At 45.2% G+C, this 17,873-nt stretch overlaps 1 protein-coding gene across 4 annotated transcripts in view; it reads left to right on the plus strand.

Moving 5' to 3' along the window:
- Positions 1 to 17,873, plus strand: part of TBL1XR1 (TBL1X receptor 1) — a 309,082-nt gene that overhangs the window by 175,864 nt on the left and 115,345 nt on the right. For all 4 annotated transcript variants that reach the window (XM_019619130.2, XM_019619129.2, XM_019619131.2 and 1 more), the window contains 2 exons: positions 5,657 to 5,724; positions 11,052 to 11,129. The gene's annotated coding sequence lies outside the window, so the exon portion shown is untranslated. The remainder of the gene's footprint in view (positions 1 to 5,656; positions 5,725 to 11,051; positions 11,130 to 17,873) is intronic.

Consider the following 17,873-nt stretch of genomic DNA (forward strand, 5'->3'; position numbering starts at 1 on the left):
TCTCCTTTATTCCATTTTCCAACATAATGTTTTAAGTATGGCATCTCTGCAACATTCGGAGGTTCACAGCCTTGCAGTACTTCTCTGCTGCATTTTTCAGGAAGGATAAATGTGATGTGGTTGTATTGGACGCACCATGGTTCATCTCAGATATCTGAAACAATCTGAAAATCATTGCAGATTTCTTTATGGCAAGAAAAAAATTGCATTCTTCTCATAGAGAAAATAAATAAAGCTCTCATGTTTTGCCCTCAGAAAATCTTCAAGCAGGGAAAGAGAAGCTTATGTTCCTTTGATAGCTTCCCTCTGTGTTATTAATTGCTAAATAATCCCATAGCCAAATCCTTTGCTATCTGAAAACCACTGCAGTTGTGCAGTGGGGCTCATGCCTCCTGAACCCTTGCTACGTGCACTCATGGGCTTTGTTTCTGCATGGCTGTTGGGTAGGAGGAGTTTCCAGCTCCGTTCACTCATCTCAGGGCAGATGCTTCCAAAACACAGAGCACTGGACGCACGTGTTTCCAATTAGAGTAAGAAAAAATAATAATACATTTTTAGAGGTTTCCAGATTTAGGCCAAAGTGTTTATAAAACCGGTTTCAGCTTTTAAGAATGTATTTCCTGGCTCTGGAACTATGAGGAGCCCCTTGACTCCATGGGACTTTGGATGGGATCCCTGAGCATTCCTGGAGCTCGAGGTCGCAGAGCAGAGGCTGCTCACAGCTGTGGGCAGCTCTGCTCAGGAGATATGCTTATATTGAGGTCTAGGAGCTAAAAACCCGAAACTCCCCCCAGAATCACAGAGTGGGGAAGTGGGGCAGAGGATGGGGCCTGTCTCCTGGACACCAGTGTTGGGCTGCTCCATGACCTCCTCCACATTTGTTCCAGTTTCACTGAAAATGACGTACAAAAGCACTGGCCCAGTTAGTCCAAATGGAATGGCTTCTAGTGTCTGTGTTTCAAATATATATTCTCCCCTTTTTTTCCTCTTTGTTTTTTTGTGTCCGATGTGAGCGGTGAGAACCCATTTTGTGTTTTATTTTCCTTCGTTTCAGCATCTATCTCTGTTCCCTGAAAGCTGCAGTTATTCCATAAAGCCACTCGCTCAAGTAAATAATAGTGATCTTACCCCATAAAGCTGCTGGAACTGTTGAAATACATTAAAATATTGGAGCAATCATTATTAATATAAATTACAAGAAAACAGAATGTTAGCTGAATCTGTTATAAAAGCAGAAAATCTTCTCCAAGTTGGTTTTAATTTCAATAACAGAAATCATTTTCCCAGGAATGTGAAGGATGGCTTCATAACATCAGCCTATCAAAAATAATGCCCCATCGGCCCTGTTCCCTGCCAGCAAAGCACCGCTGTCTCTTTTTCAGATATAGGAGAAAGTACTGATAATGAACATTTCATAAAAGCACAGAGACCTCTATCAAAGGAAGAGATGCATAATGTGTTTCCAGAGTTGTTATAGTATTTGCCTTTATACAGTTATTATTTGATGTTTAGGTTTGCTTGAGAGGAACATCTGAAAAAGATCTGCTAAGTCAGAGCCAGCACTTTTAAAAGGCACTTAATGAATTTTTCTTGCTGTGTTGATATTGAGAGGTGATTTATTTGTAGATCATCCCTCTTTTTTTTTTTTTTTTGTTTGCAAAGCATTTGGGCTTTTCAAAATTCTATTAGTAAAATTACTTGTGCAGTAGTTATCTGATGGAGGCAATCCTGCAGGAGCTTCGTGTGCGTTGATTTAGTGCCCATGAATGAGGCTCATCTGTCCTCCCTGCACACTGTTTTTTTGCAGTCAGCAGTGACTCAGCACTGTGATATCAGGGCTTGGAGACGCCCTATGGGAACCTGGAGCTCAGTCTCCCCATCCTTGGCACCCTTTGAGATTAACCCTTTGTGGTTCCCAGAATGTCCCTTCTGTGAGCTGTGGGGAGACACATGGTGATATTTTGAAGCAATATTAAAATACATATTAAAAATTAGGAACCAAATCTTTTATTTCATCCTTAATCATGACATTATCCGATCATTAATTTCCTGTGAAATTCCTGCAAATCATGTGTGGGGAGAAATGAATCACTTCACTGGGGGAGAGTTTCCTCCACCCTGCCCAGACCCATGCGGGGCAGCTGCAGCAGCGCTGCAGTGATGGGTGATCACTGCATCCCCCGGCAGTTCAATTTAATTGACGTAACATTAAGCTGTGTCACATCACTATTAAAAATAAATGGCACAGAGCAGACATCAGATAGGAAAAAGGTTTCTTTCTGATTTTCCTCTCGGTGTCTCTTTTCCTGCTGGATGGCAGCGGGCAGCACAGGGAATGTCACTGACTCATGGTGGCTGTTCTGCCTGGCACATCCCCACCCTCATTAGTGGCCAGGCAGTGATGAGGCTGTCGGGTGAGCTGACAGCTTGGTCCCAAAATTTTACAGATCTCCTTTAGCAGCTGAGCTTGTCAAACATTTTGGGTAGAAAGAGCAGAAATGTGTAATAGAGGTGTCTGATTAGAGCTGTAAAATTCATCAGAACCCAAAAGGATGCAGAGCCGATCTGGAAACCCCCTTCACACCGATATGTGAAGGCATTCTCAGGCACCGGGGTCAATTAGATTGTTGCCAGCAGTAATAAACCCATGTGTCTCCATCCCAGCTGCCTCCAGAAATGAAGCACATTTCTTTCATGGTGCTGACACAGGCTGTGGGTGCCCCAACACCGGAACTGATGAAGGCCAGGCTGACGGGACCCCGATCCAGCCCACAGCAGGGGTTGGAACTGAGTGGGCTTTCAGGTCTCTTCCAACCCATTCTATGGGCTTCCCGCTAATCTTTGGCGACTTCCTAAGGAAACAGGAGTGCTGTGGGTAGAGCACCCCATCTACCAAGTGCCCATCCAGTGCAGGGCTGCTGCTTCTCAAGGCCCCCACTCCCTGGTCCCAACTTGGCCACATCTGTGCTGAGCCCTGGGACTGACACTGATGTCACCACAGCCCAAGCAGGCCACAGAAATCGGGTCAGCTTCTTCTGGTGTAAAGCAGCACACCTTTGCTGAAGCCTGTGGAGTTAAAAGAGCACAAGAAAGACCAGAATTAGGTCAATCAGATGCACTGCTCCTTCTATGCAGCAGTGTGACCCTCCTCTTCCTTCTCGCACTCCTCGGTGCACTCAAGTAGGTCAGGAGTACCTCTGCCAGGCAGCCGGGCCCACCCAGGTCACTCTGAGATACTTCCCAGAACAGCAGAAAATCAGTCCCTTCCTGAGCACCAGTGTGCACCCTGAGCACCAGCACCTGCTGAGAAAGGAGCATCACTGAAATAACAGGAAATAAGGTCCAGCTTTGTATTCACAGCACTCAGAAGCAGTGCCAGGGGCTGGCCTGGGGTCAGCAGAGCAGTGTGGTTGCAGAAAGGCCTCTGCAGTTATTTACCACTCGCAGGCGAATTAGTCATCTCCTCGCCATACCTGAGAAAGCAGATGCCACAAAATACCTTCAGTGCCATCTAGCTACTAAGTCACAGTGCACGTTGCAGGAGTGTTGGCTGCCATCACGCCCTTGCCAGCACCCCGCTCCAGATGATGCTCTGCCCTTGGGGCTCTCATCAGAACGGTGATGAAAGCCACAAAGATAATTTGCAGCTGCAGACAGCTCTGCTTCAAATGGATGTTTATCTGAAGTGCTGCAAAGTAAATTCCTTGGAAGGAAGGGGAAATAAATAATAAAAAAGGCACACACCCCAAGCCCGTGGGATTTATCCTGTAGCTCATGAAGGCGCTTCGGTACAGTGTGTGTACAGAATGCTGCCAGTAAGGAACACTGACACTTCTTGCCTTTGGCTTTTGTTTCATGAGGGTGAAACAAAAATTAATGAAAAGCAAAACATAATTAATTTCAGAAAGGGGTTGTTCTTGTGGCGGGCTGTATTTTGGTGAGATTGTTCCATTCACAGTGTAATTTGTCCAGATAACACCTATCTAGGAATGACCTTATGGTCTGGACATGAGGAGCTACATGACAAACATCCGTGCTCACTTCGTGTCCCACGACAGTGTTTGGCTATGGCTCAGTGAATGAAGTGCAAACCTCCCCACTTTGACAGTGCTGGCTCAAATCCATAGCGAGTTCCTGGCAGCTGGAGCCATTCCCCATATGACAAAGTGGATGTTGGACTTCGGCACTGTGGGTCATGGCAGAACATCCATGTGCAACTCATAAGGAGACTTCTAGAGGATACATAAAGCTTTCATCATTGAAGTTTCTACCATGGCAAAATGTGACAGCTCCAGCAACCAAGGGCTGCAGGTCTCAGCTGTCCTCTCAGCCAGAATTACCGTGCAGACACTTAAATAAAAATGAGAGCGGTGCTCAGACCTGACACCACATCTCAATCCTGGCTGGTTTACACCTGCTGAGCACAAAGCTGACCCCAGGGCCAGATCTGGCCTACTGCTCCATCCTGGCAGCCACAGAGATTTAAAGGCACATCAGTGTCAGTCACTGGCGGTCCCTCTGAACACCAGATTTATCTTGCAATCTGCACTGGGAGGTGGGAATGGTTCCTTCTGCTCCTGTGTGGGATAAATCAGCCACACGCAGCCCTGCAATTTATAGGGCACAGCATCAGCACGGGGACCTGCAGCCTGTGGGTGTGTACAGGTGTTGATGCCCACCCTGCAAAAGGAGCACAGATTTTGGGATTGTAGCAGCAAAACCAACCCAAGAGGCGACTGATGTGCCCATCCCTCCAAAAAATAATGCTGGCAGCAGCCACAGTGGACCCTGGCAGTTGGAGCAGCCAAGTCAAGGCATTTTTCCACAGCTGAATGACTGGGTTGTCAAGCATGTAAAGCGCAGTCGCTGAAATTGATTGTGGCTCTACGTGGATAATTTCTACCAGTATCCTGTTATTGTGTTGAAACAGTAATGCATAATGTATGGCTGTGCATCCCTGCAATAAACATTTTACGTTTAATTTAGAAATCTCTGAGTCATTAGAAAAGTTCTCTCATTAGGTGGCACAAAGCTTTGAGGAGTCAGCAATAGCAGAAAAAAAAGTTAATGATGAAGAGAGTTGGAGCGGTATAAAATACCTGTGCTGGGAAGGGGAGCGGGGCTGTGCTGGGCCCAGCTTAAGGATGCCCGTGCTGTGCATTGACTGCAGCTCCCCAAAATGAAACCTCCCCAATATGAGACCTCCCTGTGGCAGGACTTTGGAAAGCTATGAGCTTTGTTATTGTTTTTCCTCAAGTTTTGCATCCTTAAATGCTACTTGGTGACCATTCTTCTCCAAGGAAGGCTTTGGAAGAATTAAGAAAATAAAAGCACTGGAGAAAAGTAAAGCACTGGGATTCCAGTTGGCACACAGTGCTGTACCATGGAAGCTTGGGCACCCAATGCTATTCCCTACCTTATCCCCACCCTGGGTGTGTGCAGTGCCTCAGGCACCTCCTCCCATCTCTGTGTTATTTATTCCATAAAGTATAAAATCACATGGAAGATATTTGAGGTTATCTGGATGTTGACGTAAGTTAATCTTTCCTAAACTACTTTTGATTCATTTCTAAGAAACTTGGGCTCCTATGACCACATTTCCTTTATAGTCATTAGTGAATTTGGAATTACAAAGAGGACATCATTTGCTTTGCAGGGAAGGATGCCAACTGTGAGTTTTGTCCAGGGATTTCACTCAGCTGCAAGAAGACTGTGCTGACATACGTGAGTCCATAACAATTAATGACTGTATTTGGGGGTTTATCACTGTACTGCGGATCCCACCCGTGGGTCCGCATTGCTTTTTGGCAGAGCTAACAAAGGCTGAGGTTGTGTATCTTTACACCCAGTAATTGCCTCCCCATCCACACTAACTTTACAGAGACGCACTGTTTTCCAACATCCACGTAGGGCCTTGACCTGTACAATTCAATTTCAAACGGTAAAAATCCCCTGGTCACCATAGATGCTGGTGACAAACTAATGTGTTATGTTCCATAACCGTCTGCTCTGAGCACTGGCTTGACCTGTAAGTGTTCAGGATATAGGCTGACTAAAATGGGTTTTATTATTTTCCATTAGTGCCTGCCACAACAAAATCAACTGGCAGTCCACAGAGGAAATAAAAGTATTTTCCTCCTCTAGATAGCATCTGCTGCAAATGTAAACGGGCCTTTCCCAGCCCTCTCTTTCCTTTCATCACACCTGAGGATCCTTCCCAAGGTTCACAAATTAAGGGTTTGCCCTGCGCTCTCTCCATCCCCGGCAGCATCCTAGCTTTTTGTGCCCCCCAAATGCCTTCCAAACTGCCCTTGTTTGTGCTCCTCTCCTTTCCAAAAACTTCTTTCTTTTCTTAAGGCAAATTATTCAGTTAAAAAAAAAAATTCCTCAGCATTAAAACCTTTCTCACGTTTTCTTGTCTCAGTAAAACAATGACATTTTCCCCTCTTTGATGCTCAGATCTAGCTCTGCAGGAAATTTTACTACCACGACTCTTTCATCTCTCTCCTGGTTTGAAGATAAATGATCCTTGGACTCTTCTGGACCTGCATAAATCACAAAAGCAATCTACTAAGAGAGCTGCCTGTGGCACTAACTTCAGCTAGAATTGAAAAGGACAGCCAAAAATATCCACAGAGCTTACACAGGGAGGAACCCAAACAATTCTTTGGGAGGAAGTAGGATGGCCTGGGGTTATCTTATATCCCTGCACTCCAAGTGATCTGGGAGGTGAAAACGTCCCATGCACCATTCTCTGCCACCAGGTGCAGAGGGCATCCCCGTCCCAGGGAGCCTGCAGACTGCAGCTGCACCCAATGCCTTCCCATGAGCTGCGATGCAAAGAGCCGCAGCGTGCAGCCTCTCCTGGGTGCCTTGTGCTTTCCTGTGGGTGGGACTGTGGGCTGTGAGCTATTTTTGCATCTTCCCTCGCTTTCACCTGATTGCAACCGGATACCACAAGCCCCATCAGCCACGAGCGGGGCGCACTGCCTTGCTAATGTAACACACCATATGCTGACGGGCGAGAAGACAGAATTTTGGGCTGCCAGGCCAGCTTTGGTTTTTTCCTTAAGAAATTTTTTAAAGCCATACTTGTGTTGCTCAGAGCTGCTTGTAATTTGGAGACATCTGCAGAGATCATTCACAGTGTCATTCTTCATTAATGAAGGTGTTATCTTGAAACTGGAGTTAACGCAGCTCCCCGTGATGCTCAGCTCCTTCCAGTCGGATGCGTTGCTTCACGTCCCATTTCCAGTCGTACAATGATGATCCACGGCAAAATCATTTCAGAGCATACACATACCCAGGTACTCAAAATAGCTATTTGCAACACCGTTTCATCGTCAATTCAGTGGCCACTCTACAGATGAGTTAAATTAAGCGTCCATGATGCATAGCATATGCGCCTGCTGACTCTCAGGGACAGAGCAGGGCTGATGCCTTCCACTCCTCCCTCACTTCTGGGATTTGCACCCCTCCCTTCCCACCTGCCTTATTTAACTCTGATTACTTCCATTTGAGAGCTTTCTGAACCTTCAGGCTCTGTGTGTCACTGAGCTGCTCTTGGTGGTCCTGACACAGCAAGGATTGGACCAGATGACCCCTCAGGGTCCCTACCGACCCCAACCAATTCCTCCATTCTGTGACTTTCTGATTTTGTGAAGGGAAAGTCTGAGGTAATTATCTGTTCTTCCATCCAGTGCTACACTCAAAGGCAGCATCTCGCTCAGTCAATCTCAGCTCTACACCTGAGCTGCTCAAATCAACAACCCAAAGGCCTTTAGGTAATCCTAGGGATTGCCATGCTGGGATATCTTTACCGAAGATGGTGGCTCAGGTCTGGATTTCATGGCTGCTTCAGTTTTCCCTTTTCTTTTCTGACATGGAAAAACAGCAGAAGTATTTGTGTGGCATTTTCCACTCAAGGAGATGCTGTTCTCATTTTGGTTTCTTCTGCCCTTTGATTTGGGCAGGACCACATGCAGGGATGCTACCGAAAGAGTCAGAGATATGCACGCAGATTTTTTTCACAAACCAAATGTGTTTATGTCATGGAAATATCTTCTCTCATCAGGTGATTTTCAGTTAAAAAAAAAAATCCCAATGAGCCTCAAGGCCCATCCAATTGCACATGGAAAAAGAAATAGTCATGACCAACCCAGGAGGCTCAGCTTCTATGACGCAGGTAGTTGCAGACCTCTAGCACCATCAACCTGATTGAGCTGTAGATATCCCTGTTCATTGCAAAGGAGTTGGACTAGATGACCTTTAAAGGTTCCTTCCTACTCAAATGATTATATGACTGTATGATGATCCTGCATCCAGCTGCATGCTGGAGATTAACCCAATGCATCCCTATGGGCTCCAGAGTGCAGTTCTATGACTATCTCCTTTGTTCTTAACTCAAGAAGGTGGCTGCAAAATATATGAAGCATGCTGTTTTTCACCTTTTAGTGCTTCCAGAACTTTGTGCTCATCTATCTTATGTTATTTTTCTTTCTATTTGTGGTTTTGAGGTCATGGCTCCAGAAATGTTAACCCTTCAAGTGAAGTTCAGAGCCAAAACCAAATTCTTCTCAGGGGAAATGACAATATTTCTATTGCCTCATAGCTGCAAAACATGAAAACGAGTGCACAGTAATTGATTTATCTTGCTGATCAAAAGGTGCCTCGGTGAAATTATGTACTCATGGAAAATGCTGTGTGATAGTGTTGGGTGGATAGTGCAAACAAGCACAAACTTTCCCACAAATATTTGCTTGTGTTATATTAATCTGCTTGTTTCTGCTCAGGGCTCTCTAGAGTTTATTTTCCACAAATACTCTTACAACAGCTCATTGGCAGGAATACCCAGAGAATACACTCAAGGTAATATCTGAGAAAACTGTTTTTGAAGGTCCTTCTTATGGCCAGAGGCCCTAAACCACTGTTCCTTCTTTTCCCTTCCTCCTTCCTTTCCCTTCCTCCTTCCTTTCCCTTCCCTTTCCCACTCAAGAGACCAAGACCCTGCTGTAGCAGGCTGTAACATGAATTCTCCTGGCAGTTTATATATAGCTAAGGAGAAGGGAACAGCATTATTTTGAGTTCATGAATTAGTCTTCATATTCCTTGCAGCAACCACAAGGCAGTTTGGGCTAGACTTGTGCATACAGGGCTGGGAGCATCTCCTCTCTTCCCCGTGGTGCAGAGCATGCAGACCTGAAAGTCTGGCTTCATCTTGATGCAGAATAAGATTTATGAAATTCTCTTCCAAGCCAAAGAAGGCTCTGGATACATCAAAGCATTTCATTTTTATTAAAACTCCTTTATTTTCTATTATTATAATAGATAAGAAAGAAACTGGAAAGCCATTCCAGAATGGAAAAAAATATATTTCACAATGTTTTCTTCCTTTCTTCCTTTCTTCCTTTCAACTTGCTTACCCTTTAGGAAACATGCATAGTTTTGAAAGCAGTTTGATGGAAGTATGCATTTCTCTGGGAAAGTGTTTTGAACTTCTCCCATCAGCACTATTAATAGTACTTAGCACTTATTCGGGTATCTTAAGCAGCGTTTCTCAAAGCACATTATGAAAGTATATCATTAGCTCTGCTCCAGATCGATCTGTCTAAAGCTGAGCTGGAATGTTTTTAATTTGGTTTCTAAATCACCACTGCCAATACGCCTCTGTGAGTTACACTTGTACAGGCAGGAAATGAAACAATTTCTCATGATGTATGTCAAAATTAGCCAGCACGACCTGGCTGCAGCCCCCAGGACAGGACATCCACCGCACTGGGATGAGGATATTCTTCTCTGTCACCCCATTCCTATGAAGCCATGTGCAACTCTCTGCATTGCACTTCTTTTTTCCGCCTTTTTCAGTCCTCTGGAAACTCACCATGTCCTCCCGCTGCCACTGGAGCAATGCCAGGCAAATCATTTTGGAACAGGAGATGGGTCAGGGTGGCAGCAAAAACCATATGCATTTTTGCAGAATTGCTGCTTTAAAAGATATTAAGAACTTATTTGAATCATAGAATCACCAAGGTTGGAAAAGACCTTCAAGATCATCTAGTCCAACCATCCATCTACCACCAATATTTCCCCACTAAACCATGTCCCTTAGTGCAACATCTAAATGTTTCTACATATCCAGGGACAGTGACTCCACCACCTCCCTGGGCAGCCGTTCCAGCACCTGATCACTCTTTCAGAGAAGAACGTATTCCTAATTTCCAACCTGAACCATCCCTGGTGCAACTTGAGTCCATTCCCTCTCATCCTATTGCTAGTTATGCGGTAGAAGAGGCCGACCTCCACCTCACCAAAACCTCCTTTCAGAGAGTTTTAGAGAGCAATAAGGTCTCCTCTGAGCCTCCTCTTCTCCAGACTGAACTATCCAGTTCTCTCCACTGCTCCCCACAAGACTTGTGCTCCAGACTCCCCACAGCTTTGTTGCCTGTCTCTGGACATGCTCTAGCACCTCACTGTCTTTCTTGTAATGATGGGCCCAAAACTGAACACAGGTGGTTTTTTTTTTACCATACTTAAAAAAAAAAAATAGTCGTCGAATTTACAGAAAAAATTATCTCTTGCCAAACATGGTCTGAGGTGGTTGTGATACTAGCAGCCACCCCCCTTCAACACAAGATTTATGTAGGCATTGAACAGAGAAGGCAGAACGGCGTGTTTGTAAAGAACTTTGTTTTTCATAGGTAGCTCCTTCCCCCTTTTCTTCCCACAAACTGGGAAAAGCTGACTGCCCTTCCGGCAGCAGTGATGCAATGAGGCTATTCATAGCAAGAGGGAAAAACACCGGCTGATTTCTTTGTGTCATGATCTGCTAACCTCACAGTTAACCTTGCTGGACACAGATCTGTTAACTTCTACATGCTCCCCCCAGTTAATCTACCGAAGACTGGGACAGAAATAGCTCTCCACAGCTGTTATGAATTGATGTGTTCCCTGATGACGCTTGGCACTGCTTTCAGAAAAAAAGCCTTATTTTATGCTTTGCTATTTGCTTTATTATTTTATTTTTACTATTTTTTAATGTTCTTTCTTTGCAGTCAGATGACATTATATTGCTCTGTTTTGCTCTGCTTGGAAAGGAAGGCAGACTTGCTACTTGAGGATGCGCCATAACGGTAACTTCATTGCTGTTATTTTGGTTTTAGAAAAAGGAAGGGTGGGGGGGAGCTTGTGGGCCACGTGGCTCAGAGAGCATTGGGTTACATTTCCAGCTCTAGCAAGTAGCAGCAGGCACTTTGATGCCCTCTGCCCTGCTAGAGTGCCTGAATGGAGCAGCGGGATCTGCCTGGGGCAGCACCCCACAAACCTGCCCACATGCAGCACCAGCTGCACCAGTGCACACGCAGAATGGAAATCCCCAAATGTGCAAACCGTGGAAATCAGCAGAATCCCCAGATCTGCAGAGCCACCTCTGCAAACCAAAGCTGTATGCAAGTACCAAGCAAACACAGATCTTCAGAATCACATTCAGTCACACATCTCCCATCTTTCCCACACCCATTTCAGGCTTCCATTCCTGACAGCCAACTGTTGGGCTGTAGGACATTTCATCACATGTTGAGTGTCACATCCATGGGGTAAAGATTTCATAGGTATTTATGAAGCTTGGTTAAAGTATTAACTTAATTACTAAGAATTAGATGGTGGTTTTGGAATATATGAGCACTCTTTCTGCCCGTGTCAAACCAGAGGAAGGGGAAGAGGTCGCTGAGTCTTCATAACAACCGGTTCTGGCTTTTATACAGGGGTTGAAGTGTTTGGTTAGGTGTGATGTAAGCCATAGTTGTAGAAAACAAAGCACAGAAAGGTGTTTAAAGTGACAACAGTGCCCACACACGGCGATGCGGTGGCACAAGGGCTGCCCATGGTAGGATGCTTCAGGCACAGCTGCCATGCCAGCCTGACATCAGTTTCATTCCTCCTCCAACAGCATAATGCTGATGGGTTTGGTTTTCTTCTCCATAATCTCCAGCACTGCTTTCTGAATGAACAAATGAAAGCACTGAGTGCCTCCCCAGGCTCCAAACAACTCATCTTTTCTCATCTCTGCCCCCTGCATCACGCATTACTCTTCTGCTTGTCTTCCCTCGCCCTGCATCCAGGGGAGAGATTACAAGTTGCACCATCAGCAGCCAAGCAAGGTCTAAGCCACAAGGAAAGATCTGAGTCATCTCCCCGAGAGAGTATTTTAGCCATACATCATTGTTTGTTTTCAGGCAAACCAGTACAATTATGCAACATAAATTCTTTTAAAGCATTTGGGACTTCAGTTCAATTTAAAATCCTGTAGGTTTTATGGCCAGAATGAGTGATTACAAAGTGTGTGCATACAAATAAAGGCTGGGGAAGAAGCACACGGGGATGGAAGGGCGCACACAGCCCTGTGCACACTGCAGCAAAGACGGGAGAGCAGAGGAACCTGTGCTGGAGGCTCTTGTGTTATTCAGGGCTCCAGAGCACTGTTTTGATCTCTGAGTATTTTGCTGTGACTGCGATCTCCTGCAAACACTTTTCCATTGGCTTCATAGATGCGGGTGACTGCCTGGATTACGTCCTGATTTATGCTGGCTTAAATGGGGATGAGAATCTGATCTATTTAAAAACAAGACTCTATCATGGCAGCAATAGAGGGAGACATTAAAATGTCTCCAACCTGAGTAATTTATCACCCCAGGAACGTGCTGAGCAGAGGCTTGAGGCTCAGACGCAGCCCTCAGGCAGGAAGAACAGGCTGTGAGGATGTGGCCACTGTGTCACCAGTTCCCACTGGGAAATCAGAGTCACTGCTGAGCTGCCTTCAGCACCACCCTCTGCCTCCTCTCCCTCTCGAGGTAGGACCGCACCATCACCACTCAGAGACCACTGTGCTGTGGGTGAGGTCCCACAGCAACGAGCAGAAAGCAAAGGAAAAGTGCCCAAAGCTCCACTTCGTGTGCTCTTTCAAAACAAATAATTCAGACTTTACAATGCCAGTACCTATTTGTTTTTTTCTCCCTTCATATAGAGGACTCTACGGTATTTTTCTTCTTATTTAAGGGAGTATACTGATAGGTTTGTGTCTCCTTGTTCCATTTTTACTTGCATAGGTGTAAATTCCATAGCAGCAGGGGGAATTATTGACAGCAGATACTAGGATGATCCAAGGCCAGACTTTGACCTATTGATTTTACCAAGATTGCACAGGATGTATGTAGCTTGTTGCAAAATACAGTCTTTGTTTGTTTTGTTTATTGCTCAGTATATAACAATGCGGACTAAAGAACAATGCCAGACTGCAGAAATGCCCAAGGATTTCTCTTTAATTGAAATCAGGACTGGGAACATCCTTGTAAATCATGAGCAGCCAGCCTTTGAGAAAATGCACTGCTTTTCCAAAGTTTACATTCAGATGGGATTTAGCTTTAACTCTTCACCTCTCACAGCTCAGCTAAATCTTTAATGATTTCTCTAGAGCCTCCATAGTTTTAAAGCTCCTGTGCACAACAGATGCTGGGCAGGATTCTCATTTCTACTGTGAACAGTGATGGAGAAAAATCAAATCCAGGTAAAAATTAGAGACATTCTTGGCATCAGTATAAATCTACATTCTTGAAAAGCTGGATGCTCTTCCAAATCAGGATTTTGATTCAGTCCGTTAAAAACCTGCTGGCTCACCTTGTAAAATTATGACCTAATCTGCATTTTACTGGAGTGTGATGGCACTTCAGATGAACTTTTAATCCAGAACTCTGCAGCTGCACTCCACAGGAGCACCCAACCCCAAATTCCACCATGGATTGGCCCCAGCCTTGCTCAGTGCCTCAGCCCCAGGAGAAGGGAGCTAACCAGCACCAGCAGAGCAGTTCTGAAGCTTTCGTGTCTGCACTGGAGCCCCTTCCTTCCCAGTTTGGAACTGCCCGTCTGTTATGAAACATACAAACAGTGCTCTGCTCAGCTGAAGATTTCACAACGAGGCTTCACTTCTTCATCTTTATTTTTCCAAACCCACATTTTCAGAGGCTCTCGTTTCAGCGTGTTTATTGAATTGAGATGTCTCCTAATTATTTATAACAAAAGAGCTCATCCTTCCAGCTCATTGTAAATGGGCAGCACACTAACTGCTAAGTTAGCAGCAGCGGGCTGCAAGAGGATCAAGCTATTAAGATTAATGCAACAAATTTGAATTCTTCCATCCCTACCCTCCAATATCCCATCGGCATATGTGGCTGGGAAGGAAAAGAAAGGGCTCCTCTGCTCCAGAATAATAGCAAGAGCTAGTGGAGAGGAAAAAGGAAAGCCCTGTTTATCTCTAGCAGGAAGATAATTGATCTCCAGCCTGCACACAACCGGTCTCAGAGCAGCCGGGAGCTGCACAGAAGAGCCTGTAGCTAACCAGAGCCCAACCAGCCTGTCAGACAAAAGCTTTATAGGGACACCAGGGAGAACAAAAGTAGCACATTTCGTTCCTTCGCCATAAATCTCCCATCTTTATTGTGTGGAGACGCCGGCTTTGAGCACGCCGCGTTGCAGTGCGGGGTTACCCCAGCTGCTCTCGGGGTGCTCAGACGGCTCCCGGGCTCCAGCTCCATCACTCTCCCTTTTATGTGTGCTGGAGGTAATAAAATAACCATTTCTAAATTTAACTAGCATTGCATAATGCAGCTATTTATTATGTAAAGCTGCTGTTTACAATGCCCGGGATATTGATCACTATAAAAAATGCAATGCAACGAAAGCTCATATAAATTACTGTTACTGTTTTCCTTTCTTTTTGTTTAAGGGATCAATCAAAGGTCTAATTTGTTCTCATGAATTCACCCCTGTGTAGCATGCAAAGCACCAGGCAGTGTGTTGTTTACTGTCATTCAGGCTTGTGTGCAGCACTCAGCTCAGAGCCTGACAGAGGATATGCAAAGATGACAATTTGTTCATTATCCGAACCATTGGAAAAGGCAAATAAAGCACACTAACCTGCTTTATTTCAAATCAGGTCATTTTTTTTTTTTTCCCCCCTCAGCTATAAAGCAGCAGTGGCAAGCACTTAAAAATTCCAGCTTTATGGCTGTATATCATCATTATCACCTCCAGTACATTATGAATAGGTGTTTTCTTACAATAGCACTGAGAAAATGAAAGATGCTCTCCTATTCTCCAGGCCTTTTGGGGGTAGAAAGAAGGATAGAAAAAGAGAATTAAATATTAACAGAGCGAACAGATCACTAAACAAAAAACAATTAAATAGCACAGCATCCATCCAACAATAACACCAAATCATGATGCAACTGCTGAGCGTGGGGTGACATACTAATCATGGATTAAAGGGACTGATTTGTGTCTCATGAGTATTCATAGGCAAAACCTGATATGTGGAAATTGAACTCGGGGAAATGTGTTTTGTAGGAAACATGAGGTTGTACTGGTGTCTGTGCAAAATGGTGATGGCTTTTCTTGACTGTGCCGTAGGGAGAGAAGAAAAATTTATCATTTTTTCACTTATTTTCTTTTTCCATGGGGTTGTTCTCCTCCTCTCTATGCGACCTTTTTCCTTTCAGTTACTTCAGCTCAGAATGTAGGAAAAGAAAAAGTGCTAATGGACCAAATTATGGCCTAGAGCAACGAGGCCACCTATGACTTCAGCAGCACTGAGGAGGCCACCGCTGATGTCTGACGTGCAAGTATCAGAGAGCAGTCTGACACAGTCAACTGGTTTCTTTTCCCCATTTTACAATTTGGAAAGTCCCTGATTCCCCCAGCTATATCCCCGTCTGACATTAAGCAGCAATGTTGCTGCAGGACTGATTGCTAACATGGAGATCAGTCTTCTCCATCAGCCTCTGAGCTGCATCTTCCATTCGGCACAGTGAAAAAACCCAGCGCTAAGGCAGCACGTTGCTATGATCTTGATGGAGCTTTTATTTTAAAGTTCAAAGGAGCTTAAACAGTGGGAAAGCCCCTGTGGAAAATCCAGTGTTTTCATGTGCGAGTCAGGTTTTCAGTCATGTATCAGTTGTTGTTATTTTCAGCGGCTGGTGTTTCATTTCTGCACAGAAGCAAATGTAAAAAAGCAAGCGAGCAATTTATAATGGACTAATCGATGCTGGTGGTGGATTCACTGGTGCCTGTGCACTTAGCCTTGCCGATGATCAGAAATTTCTCTTGAGGGCAGCATTTCTTACAGAGATGGATGGCTTTATTTTCCATCTTCCAAATGTTTACCAGCACAGCCAGACCCGCTCCAGCCCTGCTGCTGGCAGAACAGGGGCATCACGAGCAGGGGGAGCAGCCCAGAACCCAGTCACCATCCCCTTCCCACTGGGATCAGGACATGCACCTAAACCAGGTGACAAACACAGCTGGGGATGGCTGATTAGCTGCATGGCCATGAGCAAATCATGAGGATTTAACTTTCCTGTGACCAGAGCATGTGAAGAATATAGCTCAGGTTAGAAAGAAAGCGACAGTGAGCAGAGGACTGAAGAAATAAAGCGGTGTGAATGAGACCAGAGCAGGCGCAAAGGAGGTTCCTGCAGGGAGCAGTCCCAGAAACCTGGATATTACACAGGATAAGCTGAGGAGCTTTGCATCAAGGAAACCTCACAAAACTCCATGCCAGGCAGTATGTCAGGAGCTCAGTGTTTATCAACAAAGCTGTGGTCTGTATGTAGAGCTAGCCTAACACCCGAGCTCCAAAATAGGCGCTTCTGAAAGCACGCTGAGATAAACCCAGGCCATTTTTGGAAGATGGCCTCTTCTTTTTCCCCTGTGGTTAGCTCCAGACTGTCTGGAAACTGATTTTGTTTTCCTTATGTGATTGTAAATCAGAAACAAAGTTAGCAAAAGCAAGAAGGTGGCATGGTACTGGGCTGGGATGCTTGAGAGCCATCCTTTTGGTTAATATTAAGGGACATAAAGGAGAGGTAGGTCATCGTGCAGCCTCCGTGTGCTCTGTAACACAGAATCTTGGCCTCATGGCCGCTCAAGGGTCTCCTCTCACCTGCTCCTCCTATACCAGGGCTCTGTTCCCAGCTGCAGAGCTCTATACTCTCTTGGGGGAAGCGAGATAGGTCCTTATTTTCAGGATGACAAAAGAAGAGCTGCAAAAAAACATCTTAAAGGCTGCCCCTCCCCCTCTGCTCTGCAAGTAAACATCCTCATTCAGGTGTGCCTTTACCATATCAAAAGCTGCTTTCTTTTCGGTAATCACCAGCTTATTGCTAAAGAAACTGCAGCACTGCTAATAGCCAGTGACCCGTAAATGCAATACAGCACCAAAGGTCACGGAGTTATCTCATGCAACAAACTCCCCTTTGATAAATTGGTACCGTTCCCTGGAATATTCTTACAGTGATTTTAAGAGTCATAACATCTTACCACGTGCTGCACCAGCTCTCTGACATGCAGCTAAAAATAGCAAGTGCTGCAAAGCCTGGGAGAGCAGCTTCCAGCTCAGCCCCAAGCTGAAAATCCCTGCTGTTCTCATCACTGTTTTGATTTCAGCACACTTTGAACACAAGGTTAAACCAAGAGGGTTGGGTACAAGTCCGGAGCAGGCAGGGGACGGGAACAAGGAAGGTGAGGGTGAGATGCTCAGAGCTTTTTGTCTGATTCCTGAGGAAACTGAGATGCCTGGGCCATTTTATTGTGCTTCAGTGAGTTCCCTCAGGCCCAGCCCTGGGTTTTGCCAGGATGACCTTGCAGTCAGACACAGGGCAAAGAGGGGGCACTGCCATGGTTACATTTCAGAGCAGGACTGCCAGGTTGCAACGTGTTGAGTACTGCACAGCGTAGGCAGAGTGAGCACCCTGCCATTTGCTGGGGATTTATACACCCAGATTGGCTTTCTCCTTCCTATTTCCTTTTTTCCTTTTCCTTTTTTTTTT

The sequence above is a fragment of the Meleagris gallopavo genome, chromosome 11 (assembly GCF_000146605.3).
Source record: "Meleagris gallopavo isolate NT-WF06-2002-E0010 breed Aviagen turkey brand Nicholas breeding stock chromosome 11, Turkey_5.1, whole genome shotgun sequence".
NCBI classification, from domain to species: domain Eukaryota; kingdom Metazoa; phylum Chordata; class Aves; order Galliformes; family Phasianidae; genus Meleagris; species Meleagris gallopavo.